The 6,410-nt window shown below is 35.6% G+C and overlaps 1 pseudogene; it reads left to right on the top strand.

The window, feature by feature from the left end:
* Window positions 1-1,955: 1,955 nt before the first annotated feature.
* On the top strand, window positions 1,956-5,283 carry LOC145076081 (uncharacterized; annotated as a pseudogene).
* The last annotated feature ends 1,127 nt before the right edge of the window (window positions 5,284-6,410 follow it).

Here is a 6,410-nt window from a genome sequence, read left to right as displayed (position 1 = left end):
TATACTCCTGAGTTTTTCTTAAGCCGATTCGCTTTAAAGACTAATTTTTGTTTTAGGATAGTTTAAATTTGCGCATTTCCTTTTGTTTCTCTCCTATGCACAAATTTAGGGGAGAAATAAAAAGAAAACAAAAATTTTAAAATTTTAAAAAATCCAAAAACATTAGAAAATTAGAAAATCAAAATATGGTGTTAATGGAATGTGCTTGCAGGAGATGTTTTGGGAAATGAAATTAGCAAGTGATAACGGGCAATCTGAATCGGCGTAACGTAGCTAAGTTGAATCGTCTACGCTCTGTTTTCGATGCGCTGGTAGGCACGAAATATTTTAAATGGACTTGACTAGGGAAAGTTGAACCTAATGAATTTAAGGACTTGACAAACTTTGACCTAGTTAGATCCGTTTAACCTGACTTCACGACGCTCTGATAGGTTGAGCAGGGAGATATACATGGGAATCTACCGGTCACATTAAATAACCCGTATCTAGAACTATGGATTCACTTTTCCTCGATGTGCGGATTCTGTCCTTAATTCCCGTTGGATGGGGCGACTGGTAAATTCCGATAAATTAGGTCTGTAGAAAATTGTTTTGTTTCCCTCTGTCTGTTACTCATATGTTGCCTCCTCTACGTGATCGGGAGATCCGACACTACTAGAAAAGAGCCCTTTAATGACGCGCAAACAATGACATGAAGTGATTTACTATACGCAAAAGCGTGCACCCTAAAAATAATGTCATCTCTTCTAAAATTTGAAGAATAAAGGACACGCATTTATGCGTGCCCTAAAATTAATGTTAGAAAAAAAAACACGGAGGGCGTATAATTAAAATGGGTGTCATCTAAGCGTGTCGTTTTATAATTTTTAATGAAACACGCTTGTTAATAGCCAAGGAAGTAAATCAAATCCAAAATAATTAAAACCCCCGCCTGTTCGATCCTCTCTCATTATCCCTTGTTCCCCTTAGCATCCCAAAACAACCCTAAAGTCCCCAACACGATTACTAGGGTTTTTCACTCCAACATTCTCCATACGATCAATATAGAGTATGGCTGAAACGCTTCATCTCACCGGCCGACGACCTCATCAGGCGCACCTCGGTGATCACTTCACCGGCAGCTGTGACTCATCAGTGTCACCATGTCAGAGACTACTTCCCGACCCTAGTTTCCATCTACATCTGCCTCCTAAAAGATATGACAATACCTTGTTTGATCCTCTATCGAGAAGCTTGATGTTGAATCCCTAAAGTCCCCCACATGATAATTAGGGTTTTTCACTTCAACATTCTCCATACGATCGATCTAGAGTACGACTGCAACGCTTCATCTCACCGGCCGACCACCTCATCAGGCGCGCCTCAGTGATCACTTCACCGGCGGCTGTGACTCATCAGTGTCACCGTGTCGGAGACTACTTCCTGACCCTAGTTTCCATCTACACCTGCCTCCTAAATCCTCTTAAAATATATGATGATACCTTGTTTGATCCTCTATCGAGAAGCTTGATGTTGAATCCCTTGTAAGTTGTACGTATCAATTTACATAGTTGTTTAGGTCGAATATCTTTCTTATACGAGGGTGATTTCTTCTGATTTGTTTTGATCAATTTAAGTGAATGTGATTTGCATACTTCCAGAAATAGTTGGACATGATTGTCAAATATGTTGGAACTTAGATCATTACCTTGAAGAAGATGTTCCTGCTGCGGTGAGGTGATATTAATATATAATTTCCCATTTTAGCCTTCCATATCATCAATTAGACAAGAACAAGCTAGAAGAGCAAATCCAAGCACAATGTAGACAAATAGAAAGAGAAAAGGCTTAAATTGAAAGAGAAACAATTAGGGTTAGGGTTAAGGCTAAAGCAGAAGCAAGAGCCCATGAGGCTAAATTAGCAAATATGTGAATAAATGAATGCTCATAGAACGTGCAAATGCAGAAATAGAAAAATGGGTTTCTGCCATTAACACTACCTTTAAGCACATTTGAGGTAGTGAAAAAATCTTGGTTTGTATTTCTTATATATTTTGAATGGATAAAAGTATAAAACCTTTTAAATCATGTTTGTTTTGTAGGAGGATTGCGTGCAATATTAACTGATCAAAACAAGATGGTTGTGGCTGTTGGGGGTGTCAGGGTCCTTGCTGCAGGGATCTACACAACAAGGTATAGTTTTTCACTTTGATATACAAAGTGTAATTAGTTATGATAATTGATTAGGTGTTATTTCTTTTTGAGTTAATGGACTTAGTGTGTACATCTCTTAATGTATATAGGAGTAACTCCATACACACAACACTTCACCCACTCAGGAGTTAATAAGAATCAAAAAAGCAACATGCCCTTAATCTTTATAGTTTTAATAAGATAAAGAAAAACAACTATTTGTATTACAGAGAAGGTGCTAGGGTGGTGTGGAGCTATGTGGACAGAGTCTTGGGACAACCATCTTTGATATGGGAATCTTCTAAAGGAAAATATCCATGGTCAAGCTTTTTTTCCTGTGCGCTGAGCAGCCTGTCACGTGGTGGTGGTGGAGTTGCCACTCAAAATGGGGAGAATGTTGTAAACATTTTTCTATTTCACCTCTTCAGGGCTATGTTTTAAATTTGAAGCTTATAATTTTTTGTTTACAGATACGGAAATTGGATGACTCTAAGTTTCGAAATGCCTTATCTCATGGATACATACATGTATGGTTTCAATTAATATGCCAAGTATATATATTCATGGGTTATAAAGTATGTGTTTAATCTACTTATAGGTGAAGGAATATGATTCAAGTCATTCTAGGATCCGGAGTCGCGATCGAAGCAAAAGCAGGAGCTATAGCAGGAGTCGTAGTAGGAGCATAAGGTTGAAACTTGAAACATTTTCTTGTTGCATCATTTATTTGAAACGTTTCAAACTCACATGAAAAATGAAATTAACAAACATAAGTTCAATTCTGATGCAGCAAGTCCCCAAAAGCAAAAGCTAAAGCTTCAAGATCTGTCTCACCTCGTTCTGGATCTAAATCAAGGCATGTCTCTTTTCTCCTTTGATGACATGAACAAGTCTTATTCTATTTTGACTTGAGATTCTATTTTTTTCTCCTTTTGACTTGAGATTCTATTTTTTTATGATGACATGAACAAGTCTTATTCTACCATGCCAATACTGTTTAGTTACTATGTTGCTTATCTTATTTCCAATGCTTTTGGATAAATGATGTTTAACAAATACTTGAGAAAATTCACGCACACATTAGGGAGTTGAGTTGGAAGAATTTTGTTTTTTTTCAACTTTTAGATATGGGTATATGGGATTATGATGGGATATGGTGCAATTTCCTATAACACTTTTGGTTGTTAAGGTATTGTGGTTTGTAGATGTGAATTTTGGAATTCCTTGTGGTGTTCTTAAATAAGCATATTGGGAAGAAGAAGATTGATGGAAATGGATTTGCAATGGTAAAGATGGAATGTGAATATACGGTAAAAAAATAATTTGGACCATCTGATTGCCACATATAATACACGGCTTAATAAATTTTATTATAATTTATTTTTGGTTACCTCCTAGTTGATTGGATCTTGCATGTGGTTGGTATATTGGTCTCTGTTGGGCTGCTAAACATGTGGATTTTGCGTTGATTAATATTATTGATTATGGAAGTGGGCATCAAGGCTCTCTCCCAATCTCTCCCTCTCTCTCTCTTTTGGATCAGAGGAACATGTGGATATTAAACTAGCTTGTTTCTGGAACTTTTGCAGATCTCCTATAAGATCCAGATCTCCCCAACCTTCTGTAAGTCAAACTCAAACTTTGATTTATTTGTTTATTTATAGCATCCTATTTTTTGATTTATTTGTAAATATAACACTGTTGTATGTGACAATGGAGTTCAGCGCCCTAAGCGGGTAAGGAAAAGCACAAAAAGACGCAGTCCTAGCAAGAGCCCCAGCAGAAGCCGAAGCAAGAGTTTATCTCGGTATAATTTTTATCCCCCCCTTCTCTTTAATATATAGGGTATGACATGAGTTTGGTGGTAGTTTCTGCTCTATGGGAACAACTTGTTCTTGTTTTTCATGTATGTTTTTGGGACTTTCATTTTTGTATTTTTAAACAGCTATTGGTGATCCTCTTGGAGGCTGTTGTATTACACCACATGGTTTTTCTATATTGTTGAAAAAGGTTAGCACCATGTTCTGAAAAATAAGTCATAAAATTGTCTTTCACTAATTGGACTCAAATTCAGAGAAGTAACTGGAAAAAACGATATCAACTATGCTTAAATTTCTGTAAGTTCAAATCACTTTGTCGGATGTTGATGATATCTTTCTCTGTTTCTTTTCAGTGCTCAAATAGCGGAGTTCAAGAACTTGCACGAGTTGTGATGGAGAAGAAAGGTGTTACTAATATAATTGTTAATGAAATATTGAAATCATCAATCGCCATTGTTCCAATTGAATTCCGATTACCATCTTTAGCTAACAGAAGCGTATTTGCAGTAAATAATGCAGGCACCATTAACTAAAACAACAGACTATGGGAGGTTCTAGAAGAGGAATTCAATGATGTCATAGATACTAATCTGAAAGAAATAGCAAATATGTTACGCCACTTCATTCCTCTTATGATTGAGAAAAAACAAGGGATTCTTGTTAATATGTCGTCTGGGTGGGGAAAATCTGCTGCAACATAGGTAAAATTGATACAAATAAAACATTTTTTTTCCTATTAAGTCTTTCTGTGTGGATAAAGTGTTGTATACACAAAGTCTTTCTTTACTAGACTAAATAAACCATATGAATCATACTAAATGACCATTTTATCCTTAAATTCCAAAAACAAGATCAAAATATTCATCAATTTTAACATGAGAGACGTTTGTAGGAAAAGGGTTAGTATCTCAATACATTAAGTCGGGTTATTTGGCTTAACCCATTAAGACAATTAAGTAAAAAAGAAACAACCCCTAGGGATGTTGTTGATGGTAAGGGCATTTATGTCTTTTTGCAACAGGTGGCCCCTTATTGTGCTTCAAAATGGGCGGTTGAAAGGTTGACCAAGTCAGCGGCAAAATAGCTGCTAGCTGGGATGGAAATTGTTGCACTTAATCCTGCGTAATAAACAATATGTTGCTATATCTTGCATTGGTGTGAAAAAAATGTTTTGTTGATTATGTGATTGATTGTATTTGTGTTGTAATTTGTTGATGACAAGGCTCCAAAGGCAGCTGATATGATATTAAATCTTACAGTGGCTGACAATGATGCTTCTTTTTCAGTATAAATATATGTCAACTTTATAAATTAATATAGATAAGCATAGTTGTTTTACTTTTATTAAAGACGAGATTATTAATTTTTTTTAACTTTGGTTTAAGATCCTTCTAATTTAGCTCTTATCTCTATCCAGTTTTTGTTTTTTCTCTTCAATTTTCTTTATCTTTTTTTATGAGATCATCTCCAATGGTAGTTTTTTTAAAGTTTTGTACTATTTGAAAAAGCTTACCATTGGAGAAGAAGACTAAACACTTATTTTCCCTGATCTTTTATTTTTTAAAGTTTTTTACTATTTGCTAGCTCTTTGTTTATACACCAATTATATTTAGATATTAGATTTATTTTAGGCTTTGTATTTAGTTAAATAATTTATTTAATAAACAAAATAAAAATTATGCAGTTACATAATCTTTTATTGTTTTTTCATTATGTAGCAATAAGTGCCCAAAACTTCAAGAGTTTGGAGTTTACGGTCCAAAATGGTATTGGGACCGTAAACCCTAAAGATTATATAAGTGAGACTTAGATATTTTATTCACTTTTTCACATTTCCAAGACTAGAGCCCTTTCTCTCTCAAGTATCATCCCATTTTTCTTCAAGATCTTCAACTTGTAAGTGTTTCTAGCCCTATTATGTTTAGATCAAGTGTTAAACATCAAGAAATCATCCAAATACCCCAAGGAAAGGGTGTTCATGGCCCAAGATCTTCTTGGACTGTGAACACTAAAAATGAGGCCAAAGTGTGCCTTATGTCCCTTTAGACCTTGGAACCAAACATAGAAACTATCCTTGACATGTCTAGACCTTAAGAGCATCAAGAACACACCCAAATATCACAATGAACTAGTGTTTACGACCCAAGAATCTTCTTGGACCGTAAACCCTAAAAAGAGTGCAAAAGTGTCCCTATTCTCTTGCCAAACCTTGGAAACAAACCTAGAACCTTCCTAGAACCTTCATTTGATGTGTTTAGCACATGAAAACCACAAAAATGTCCCATGTATATGTGTTTATGGTTTATGGAGCTCCCAAAACCATAAACACCCCAATGGCATGTTTTAATGCCCCAAACTCCTTCTAAAGCTTAGAAACTAGCCTAGACCTTTACCTGGAAGTGTTCAAGACTTGAAAAC

Source organism: Lactuca serriola, chromosome 9 (genome assembly GCF_051521515.1).
Source record: "Lactuca serriola cultivar US96UC23 chromosome 9, Lser_US96UC23_V15, whole genome shotgun sequence".
Classification (NCBI taxonomy): domain Eukaryota; kingdom Viridiplantae; phylum Streptophyta; class Magnoliopsida; order Asterales; family Asteraceae; genus Lactuca; species Lactuca serriola.
The sequence above is the reverse complement of the archived record's forward strand: the minus strand, read 5'-3'. Positions and strand labels throughout refer to the sequence as shown.